At 42.2% G+C, this 11,120-nt stretch overlaps 1 protein-coding gene across 1 annotated transcript in view; it reads left to right on the top strand.

Moving 5' to 3' along the window:
• Positions 1-11,120, top strand: part of alk (ALK receptor tyrosine kinase) — a 498,990-nt gene that overhangs the window by 2,178 nt on the left and 485,692 nt on the right. The gene's annotated exons all lie outside the window — the stretch shown is intronic.

Genomic DNA, 11,120 nt, shown 5'->3' with positions numbered 1-11,120 from the left:
GCTGTCCTAGAAAAATGCAATGAAACCAATCAGACAAAAGCAAAGAAAAGCCTAGCTTCAGCTTGGTTGGATGGAAGCGTGCGTGTATAATATACGCTTCTGGACTCACTAACAAAGGCAATGGAGTACTTAGAAGGAATACTTCATGCCATTCAGTGTTTGCTTTGTGGTTTTGTTCTTTGTACATGATAAGAAATGGAGCAGATGGATTAAGGAATAAAATTAATGCCTTCATCACCGAGTACACACAAACCGACACAGAGACAATGAACAAGATTATTACTGCAGTGCCCAATGGACCTCCTGACCCACACGAGAGATAATGTTAGCGGGGAAAGATGTGTTCTTTTTTTAATTCATCTGTTTAAGGTCAGGTTTTTAATTATCACCACCTTTGAATTGCCCTGAAATGTCAACCTAGTCTACATGGTGGCCTAGTAATCACTTTACACCAATTGCACCTCAGGCTACCTACATTGTTGACCTGTGGAACTGACAACATACAGACAGGGACCAGGTCACGTCCACATGAAAAATAGGAGTTTGCATTGCAACGTAAAACATTAGTGGTGATATTTGTTTTCACATTTTCTTCTTAACTTATTCACTGCCAGACATGTGCAAAAATGTGTCCAATGTGTTTGAGGGAGGAAGCAGCGAATATGGTTGGATGACATCTGATAAACTAGCAACAAGCGGCTTGTCAAACTTATACTGCAAAGGGTGAGTGTAGCTGATGAAAGACTGGCAGCTGTGTAAATGAGACAAGGTGTGATGATTGGGGAGATGTGCAGCCCACTTTGAATTGAGATGATCAAAAAGAGAAAAGAGGGAGGGGCCACACAGTGGACCATCGTGGACAGATAATGTATTCAAACTGTATGTACCTTGATCCAGATTAGTTTTTTTGTGCAGTCACTTGAAGAAATAAAATTGAGTACATTTAACACACTGGTTTTTGCAATGTATAGAGAACCAAATCCAAAAAATGTTGGTATGCAGGTAAAGCGGACCGTCAGCATGATGGTGTCCATCAACGGTGCAGTACTACAGAGCTTTGGGGACAATTTGGGGCCTTTCTCTGAAAATGAATTCATGCCTCGTGACTCATTAGTTTAGTTTGAAGCAGTATTGAAATCCTTGACATATGTTATGTACTGAGACTTTGTTGCTCCATTTTTTGGGCAGAACATTTAGCCCAAGTGTACCAATGATATGGTATTTTAAACTCGTATTAACCCTCATGTTAGGTTGAAAAAAAAATGATTATGTTGTGGGTTATTTGTACCCGGATGTAAAAATCCACACAAAACAGTCAAATAATAAGTGACATCAGCAATAACTATATACAGTGGGACCTTGGCTTACGAACTTAATTGATTCCCAGACAGAGTGTGTAAGGCAAAAAGTATGTATCCCAAAAATTAATTTCCCATAGGAAACCATTAAAATGACAATAATCCGTTCCCAAGTCTCCATAAAATATTTTTCAACTAAATAAGCCTTAAAACTACACACAATATACCTTATTCTATGTATAATAAATGTGCTATTGTATTGTAGTGAAAGAAATACACTGCACTCTATAATAAAGTCACTTTATTTACATGTGTGATGGTCGTTGATGGCTCTTAATTGATACCTGTTGCCATCCTGTGTTCTTCCATCACCGTTTGGTTCGGGGCCGCCACAAAAATGGACAAAATCCGACTTCAACGGACAGTTAGGACGCCGGAAAAAAATCATTGGCACCGCCCTACCCACTCTCGAGGACTTGCACACTGCAAGAATTCAAATTAGGGTGCGGAAAATCATACTGGACCCTCCGCACCCTGCCCACCACCTTTTCCAGCTACTCCCCTCAGGCAGGCGCTACCGATCCATGCGCACCAAATCCAGCAGACATTTAAACAGCTTCTTCCCCCAAGCCATTAACTCTTTGAACTCTTTGAACTCTTTCAACAGTACCCAAAATGGAACTGTATAGTGCCACTTAGCAGTTTTTTTTGACAACGATACTAGTGCAGTGTGTTCTACCGGAAACAAATTCCTTGTGTGTTCTACATACTTGGCAATAAAGATGATTCTGATTCTGATTCTGATTCTGATTTCTGACTTGTAAGGTCTTACGAAACTGAGGCATCACATTATCATTCATCATGTTGATGATTCTCAAAGCCACAGTCTTTTCTGGATGGAACTGTTCAATAAAAGGCTGCACTTGATGCTGCAGCCATCTCGTCCTCCTCACCCTCAGATGACAACTCCTGAATGGCTTGCTTCTGCTTGTCCTCTTGAAGGCAAATCAAATCATCTGTGTTGAGGACCTCATTATGGTCAGCAACAAGCTCCTCTATGTCATCTGCATCCACTTTGAGTCCCACGTTCTGTCCAATGGAAACATGTCGTCCAAAACATGAGGATCAAGATCCTCTCAAGGATGCATGTGGGCCACAAATTCGTCCATGCTGCTTTCATGCCAAGCCTTGAGTCACATGAAAGCATCAAATATATAAAGCCTTTGTGTAAAGCTTTTAGGCGAAGGACGGTAGCAATGGTGGATTTAGCATATCCGCTAAACCCCTAAATCAGACAAATGCACATCTCATTCATGTTTCTCAATGATCTCCTTCTTCTCCTCTACTGTAATTTTGTTTTGTGTCTTCTTTGGCTGAACACAGGCCTGTGGTGGGGTCTTTTTCAGTCCCATAACAGCAAAAGTATCTGTAAAAAAAACTCCTTGTAGGCGATCTACGTCTCTCTCTCTCTCTCTCTCTCTCTCTCTCTCTCTCTCTCTCTCTCTCTCTCTCTCTCTCTCTCTCTCTCTCTCTCTCTCTCTCTCTCTCGCTCGATCGACGTGTGCATTCAGAGAAAGAGGGTGTGGAAAGGCAGGCCGGGGGGAGCAGAGGACTATTCCATGGTGTGATTACTTCTATTGTCCTGACTGATTACTTCTATTCTCCTGCCTGAGTATGGGTCTACGACTGGCCTGGTTGCCCCATTTGATCTGGTATCACCTTATCATCATAGCTAAGCCTATGTTGCCTAAGAAGTAGGTTGTAGGAACGATCCAAATTGAACCTCACCCCACCATTGCGATTTAGTGAAGGGTTTTGCTGTTTTATGAAAATAACTTATTTTACTCCCCTTTCAAATCATCTATTTTCTTTCGCTAAGATTTTAACCCATTGTCGCCAAATTAGTGGTTGGTAGCTTTTAGGTGCATCTGTACTGCAGATTGAGGCCCACTAGTATTGTAGTAGTATAGTATACAGTAAAGTCTCGTTATATCGATATCGGATATATCGATAGTCCCGGTTATATCGATACTATTTCTATGCACGCACGGAGAAAATGACATGAAAACAGGGTCGGATATATCGATAGTCCCGGTTATATCGATATTTTTTCGGACTCCCTTGAATATCGATATAACGAGACTTTACTGTATTAGTATAGTTCGCTGACGAAGCCTCTTGGATCAGAAGCGAAACCTCCGACACCTTCAAAGAAGTACAGATGACGGCTGAAGAAACCTTCTCATTAATCAGCAACAACTGTTTCTGAGATGTTATAAACATACTTAAAAGAGACCAAACATATTTTATATCCCATTGAGATAATTTAGAACTGTTTTGAAGAAAAGAAAAGCAAAAGATATCCAGTGCTATAGTCAACACTAAAATGGAAATGGGTAAAATTGACCGGTTAACATATTATGAGGGTTAAGGCTCACTTTTGGTTGATTATGCAACTTTTGTTGTACAACCACATCGTATATAAAGGTACTGCCAGTATTCCATCATTACAGCAACCAGCAACGCCAGTAATGCTGCTACTCACTCATCAAGATGAGTGCCCATGGAAATGTGAGTGCCATTTTTCATGAGTCATGTCACATCATTTATATTGCACGTGTCAATCCAAAGATACTTGTGTGTTTTGCCAATGTACCACAAAACATGTCTCTGATTGAGTGTGACATTTCTCTGTTCAGTGTGCATGCTCAAATAGTGGCTATTAGCATTGGAATAAATGGCTGTACTGGCATCCTGAGTAATTTGACAACCATGCAAACATGCCTGCAGCAAGCAAGACATGAAATTGTGCTGGATGAATGTATTACTTACTTGAGCAGTGGGCCGGAAAGGGGAAATAATTACTGTGAGTTTTTTGTGTGGCGAGAGCAAAGGTGTGATCAAGTTGACCTCTACATTTGTAACCTCTGCTATGGTTAATAAGTGGTGCCGGAGTAGCTTTCAAAACACTGAAACACAAAGGTTTTGTTAATATGCACATTCCCGGTTTTGTTAATATGCACATTCCTACCCTCAAGTGAAATTCTGCTGCTAACACGGTTGGAAGAAAAGTGGCGCAATCAAAGGCTTTTTTCTCCTCCTTATTGCCCAAAAACAAACACACATTTGTGTGGTGTCATCAGGATGCTCACGCTACTTTCTGTCATGGTTTGCAAGGTGGTGATGGCGGGTGCGGATCCCAAAAAGCAGGCAGGAGGAAGCAGGAGGTTGTGTTTGACAAATTGTATTAAAATAAAGTCAGCAAAAACAAAATCGAAAACATCAAAATCATCAGAATGGAAAAAAATACAAAGTATCAAAAGAAAACCAAGATTAAAAGACCGCCAAGGTTAAACAAACACATGCACAGCATACAATGCATGCGATTGCAGACAAAGCATGCAACAAACAATGAACCGATACCGGATGGTCGTGCCGGTTGTCCTTTTAAGTGTCACTGATTAAAACGACCAGCACCTGCGAGGCTGCAGGCAGGGCTGGCGTCGCTACCCGTTGGTCGCCAATCCGAACGTGGCAGTCCGCCACTGATCGGGACAACCAGCACCTGTGCAGGTGCAGGCGGGGACGACAGCATTTCTATGATCAGTTTACTTCTGTATAGCGCAACATGAGGTGGGGTCCTCAACTACCAAGTCACACCGATCACTGAAGATATGCGGAGCAATGATACATCTTAAATGGGAGGACACTTGGTGAATACAATTGGAATGAAATTTAGCTACAGTGATACCTCCGTTACTTGGGGTATCGAGTGGAAGAAAGGTAGATAAGGAGACTTAGTGGTGGAATGGGGAGGTGCAGGAGTGTATACAGAGAAAGAGGTGAGCAAAGAAGAAGTGAGACACTGAGAGCACGGACGGAAGTAGACAGCAGTACAAAGAGATGCAGCACACGTTTAAGTAAAGGTGGCAAAGGCAAAACAAGAGGCCTATGATGACTTGGATGCACGGCTGGACAGTAAGGAAGGCGAGACTGATCTTTACAGGCTGGTGAGACAGAGAGACAAAGATGGTAAGGACCTGCAACAGGTTTGGGTGATTAAGGATAGAGATGGCAATGTATTAACAGGTGCCAGTAATGTGATGGAAAGAGTACTTTGAAGAATTGATGAATGAGGAAAATGAGAAGGAACAAAAAGTAGAAGATGTGACTATTGTGGACCAAGACGTAGCAAACATTAGCAAGGATGAGGTGAGGAGGGCGCTGAAGAGGATGAAGGGGGAAAGGCACTTGGATGATTTACCTGATGATTTACCAATCGAGGTATTGAAGTGTCTGTCTGAGAGGTAGCGGTGGTGTTCCTGACTGGGTTATTCAACAAGATCTTAGATGGTGAACAGATGCCTGAAGAATGGAGACAAAGTGTACTCGTGTCCATTTTTAAGAACAAAGGAGATGTGCAGAGTTGTACTAATTACAGAGGAATAATGTTGATGAGCCATACAATGAAACTCTGGGAAAGAGTAGTTGAAGCTAGACTAAGAGCAGAAGTGAACATTTGTGAGCAGCAGTATGGCTTCATGCCAAAAAAAGAGTATGGCAGATGCAATGTTTGCTTTAAGAATGCTGATAGAGAAGTACAGAGAAGGTCAGAAGGAATTGCATTGTGTCTTTGTAGATCTGGAGAAAGCGTATGACAGGGTGCCCAGAGAAGAGCTGTGGCATTGCATGAGGAAGTCTGGAGTGACGGAAAAGTATGTCAGAGCGGTGCAAGACATGTAACTGTAAGACAGTTGTGAGGTGTGCTGTCGGTATGAGTGAGGAATTCAAGGTGGAGGTGGGACTCCACCAGGGGTCAGCTCTGAGCCCCTTCTTGTTTGCTATGGTGATGGACAGGCTGACAGACGATGTTAGACAAGAATCTCCTTGGATCATGATGTTTGCAGATGACATTGTGATCTGTAGCGAGAACAGGGAACAGGTGGCGGAGAAACTAGAGATGTGGAGATATGCCCTGGAAAGGAGAGGAATGAAGATCAGTCGCAGCAAGACGGAATATATGTGTGTGAATGAGAGGGATCCAAGTGCAAGAGACATGCTACAGGACAAAGAGATAACAGAACTCAACTCAATCAACTGTCCAAAGCAATGGAGATTGTGGAAAAGAGGTGAAGAAGCGTGTCCAGGCAGACTGGAGCGACTGGAGAAAAATGTCAGGTGTGATGTGTGATCGAAGGGTTTCAGCTCGGATGAAAGGAAAAGTGTATAAAACCGTGGTCAGACCAGCCATGACGTTTGGACTGGAGACAGTGCCACTGAAGAAAAGACAGGAAGCAGAGCTGGAGGTAGCAGAGCTGAAGATGTTGAGGTTTTCTTTGGGAGTGACCAGGTTGTATCAGGAATGAGTACATTAGAGGGACAACTCATATTAGAGGCGTTGGAGAGAAAGTCAGAGAGGCCAGACTGAGATGGTTTGGACATGTCCAGAGGAGAGAGAGTGACTATATCGGGAGAAGGATGCTGACCCTTGAACTGCCAGGCAGCAGACCGAGAGGAAGACCGAAGAGGAGGTTTATGGATGTGGTCAAAGAGGACATGAAGGTAGCTGGTGTGAGAGAAGAGGATGCACAAAACCGGGATAGATGGAGGACATTGATTCGCTGTGGTGACCCCTGAGGGGAAAAGCCGAAAGGAAAAGAAGATTTGTCTGTCTTTAAGATGCTAAAAAAAAATTCAGAATAAGTCAGAATCAGAATCAGAAAACCTTTATTCGTCCATTCGTACAATGGGGAAATTTGCAGTCCACAGCAGGAATTTGAAAGGGGGATGGGGTGAGGGCGTGAAAGGAAAACAAGATATTCTAAGCGTAGTAAAAATAAAAATGTCAACTGTATACTGTAAATGTGCAAAACCGCATCATTAAAAACTGTACATAGTGCAAGTAACAAGAAAGTCATATTGATATATGTAGCTGTATTGCATCAACCCATATTTGCAGTACAAGTGTCACGTGTCCATTTCTTTCTTTCTTTTTTCACGTGATAATTGAGAATTGTGAAGCCTGACAGCAGTCGGTAGGACTGAACGGCGGTACCTCTCCTTGCAGCGTGGGTGTAACAGTCTCTGGCTGAAAGAGCTACCCAGTGCTGTCAGGGTGGACAGGAGGGGGTCGGAGGGGCTGTCCATCATAGCTTTTAGTTTAGCTTATTTGAAACTGTGCTGAGTTACATCATTATGAAGGTTGAGTCAGTTTAACTCAAAAAGAAAATTTGTTTCAATCAAATCTTAGTTTTCTAATCCAGTAAATTTTGGCTTGGAGTCTGCAGACAAATATTTTGGATAGTTTGTTTAATTCTGGAGTTGACACAAAATGTCCAAGGGCATGTGACTTAATGTTCTCCTGTACATATAATCAAGGAGACTAAGCAACCAGTTGATGTTTATGCCCATATCTGTGTTTTGCAAACTCACTGAACTGAAGGTGACTTTGGCTGTGAATTCCCTTTTTACTTCTTATTCAGCAATGTCTTTGCCCTTGCTTCCTTGATGTTTTCGCTCTTTATATATGCCTGCAAGCTGACTGTTTGATTAATGGTGATGCTTTTAAGAAGCCTGGGTGCTCAAATAATGCTACAGGCTTGCTATTAAGAGAAATACATGCTGTACATGAGTGCTTCCCTCTCACGTTCCACTACCATAATTAGAGAACTGAATACATCTGGAAGTTGCTTATAGCATATCTTTGCCGTTTAATTTTGATTTTATGATCATGGCTCCAGGTCCGTAAACCATTATTGATTTTGCTTAGTTAATGTAACATAATTACAGAACACCAAATCTCTCTCAATTACGTGTTCCAATTGTGTGGTGATGCTATTTTGCGGATTGTTTTGTGCAGTTTTGTACAACCAGTTAATAACTTCTATGCTGTGATGAAGCTTGCCTTCTTCTATTCTGGAACAATAGATGATGATGATGATGATCATGCAGTGTAATGTTAGATGGTCTGAAGTTGAAACAAGAAGAAAATGAAAAAGAACAAAAACCGGGTGGTCATCAGCATCGGGTTTTTGAAATGATTTAAGGATGTCTGCCCGAATCCTGCTTTCGAATGCTGAAAAAAGTAAAGGCATTCGGTTAATTTTATAATGTACATCTTTGGACATGGATATCGATGTCAAACATATGGCCCGCGGGCTGGAACCGGCCCCCAAGAAGGTTCGATCAGGCCCGCAGGATAATTTGAAAGTGGAAAAATGCATAAAAGATATGGAATTAATATTTTTGATTCGCTGCAATTCATGGATTATCCGCTAATCGGCGCACTCTTTCCATCAGAGTAGAAGACACGCCGCATCACTGAGACAGACTGAAAACAGCAGACGGTGTCAATGCGCCATCTGCTGCTTGTTACGACGTTAATACCTTGGTCTCTACCTCTTCGCTACACCCTCATTAGCCAAAATGTCGTTATCCAAACGGAGAAAAGTAGATAAGGAGTGTAGAATTTTCAGTGAAAAATTGTCCACGTCCTATTTATTTACAGAGATGCATGGAAAACCTTTGTGCTTGGTGTTTGCAACAAGTTTCGGTATTGAAGGAATATAATATTCGACGCCACTACGAGACTCATCACAGCGAAAAATATGACGGGTTGCAAGGACAACTGAGAAGAGAAAAGATTAACGAATTGCTGGCGGGTCTGAGGAAACAGCAGTCAACTTTCATCCGGAGCCGAGAAGTCAATGAAGCAGCGGTAAAAGCCAGCTCCCTAATTGCTAGCGAAATAGCATTAGCATCGAAGCCGTATTTCGACGGTGACTTTGTTAAACGATGCATGATGAAGGCGGCTGAACTTGTATGTTCCGAGAAGCGACAAGCTTTTGCCAATATTAGCCTGACGAGGAATACTATAGCAGAGAGGATTTATTGCATTTTCCGTGGCAATTGACATCACAGACGTGGCCCAACTGGCCATATTTATTCGAGGAGTTGATGAGACATTGACTGTTACTGAAGAGTTTCTTGAGTTGGTGCCAATGATGGACACCACAACAGCCGAGGACATTTTCGGCTCTGTCGTTGCTGTATTGGACAGAGTTGGAGCGTACTGGTCCCGCGCTGTCAGCCTGGCTACAGACGAGCGTCATTCATGGTCGTAAAGAAAGCAGGTGTCATGATCTGGTTGGCGACCAACGGGGGGCGCTGTCGGCCCCGCATGCACCTGCACAGGTGCTGGTCGTCCCGATCAGGTTGGCGACCAACGGGTAGCGACGTCAGCCCTGCCAGCAGCCTCGCAGGTGCTGGTCGTTATAATCACTGTCACTTAAAATGACACCCGGCACGACCATCCGGTGCCGGTTCATTGTTTGTTTGCTGCTTGGTTGCTGCACGCATTGTGTACGTGTTTGTTTAACCTTGGCGGGGTTTTACTTTTGGTCTTCTTTTGCTACTTTGTATTTTTTCCATTCAGATGATTTTGATGTTTTACATTTTGTTCCTACTGACTTTATTTTAATACAATTTCTCAAATACAACCTCCTGCTCCCTCTTGCCTGCTTTTTGGGATCCGCACCCGCCATCACCACCTTGCAAAACGTGACAGAAGGTGTCGCGACAAAGTTCAAAGACAAAGTACAAGCCCTTAATGGAGGAGATCGTTTCTGGACATTTCACTGTATTTTGCACCAGGAGGCATTGTGTTGCAAGTCGCTGAAAATGGACCACGTCATGGAGGTGATTGTTTGCACTGTAAATTTCATCCGGTCCAGTGGTCAGAACCATCGTCAGTTTGACAAACTTCTCAACGACAGCAACATTACCCACAGCCTGCCATACCAAGCTTTAATGTTAGTCAGCAGCTTCAAAACAAAAGTTCTGTGATGGAATTCTACTGTTCATACAACTCCATAAATTTTCAGTATGTATTGTATGTGTATGTATGTTTCATGTATGAAGTTTACAGATTTACAGGACAGGTGAACACTTTCTTCATTACACATTTAAAATCACTCTCCTTAGTTTGTAAGGTGTACGCAGGGATTACATTTAGATTTTATATGCGTATGTGTAAGTGGTTTGAAAATTCCCTTTCTTTAAAAGTCTCATTTAATCTTAAAGTGCATTACTATATTTTTCAGTACCAATTAAAGTTTTGTGCCTTTGTACAATCAGTGGGATCAGTTGCAATGCATATTTGTGAATGATAAAAGTAAGATGCACATTTGTCTAACGAAATATGAGGGGTTTCATGAAATGTTTTGTAAAAGGATAGTTCATTAAATGTCAATATTTTCCTAATGATCTTGTGCTTCTTTACACCAAAGCAAAGGAAATACATGATATTTTTGCTATTTTTAGCAGAGTATGGTATAATTTTAATGGCCCGGCCCACTTGACATCTCCCTAGGCCGTATGTGGCCCGCAATGCGAAATGAGTTTGACACCCCTGGTTTAGGGTATCATTGCTTGTTTACACTTTTATGTTATACTGTAAATTACTTTTTTTTATTATACATTGCTCTTGTTGTCGCTCATTAGGTGTCTTTGAATATGTTTGCATTTGTGTGTTTCAGAATCAGAATCATCTTTATTGCCAAGTATGTAGAACATACAAGGAATTTGTTTCCGGTCGAACACGCTGCACTAGTATCATCAGCAAAACATTTGCAAAGAGGCACTATACAATTCCATTTGGGCTACTGTTCAAAGAGTTAATGGCTTGGGGGAAGAAGCTGTTTAAATGTCTGCTGGATTTGGTGCGCATGGATCGGTAGCGCCTGCCTGAGGGGAGTAGCTGGAAAAGGTAGTGGGCAGGGTGCGGAGGGTCCAGTATGATTTTCCGCAGTGTGGAGTCTTGCA

Source organism: Hippocampus bargibanti, linkage group LG09 (genome assembly GCF_051943395.1).
Source record: "Hippocampus bargibanti isolate YZ-2025 linkage group LG09, ASM5194339v1, whole genome shotgun sequence".
NCBI classification, from domain to species: domain Eukaryota; kingdom Metazoa; phylum Chordata; class Actinopteri; order Syngnathiformes; family Syngnathidae; genus Hippocampus; species Hippocampus bargibanti.
Note: the sequence above shows the minus strand (reverse complement) of the source record. Positions and strands in the feature narration are given on the sequence as shown.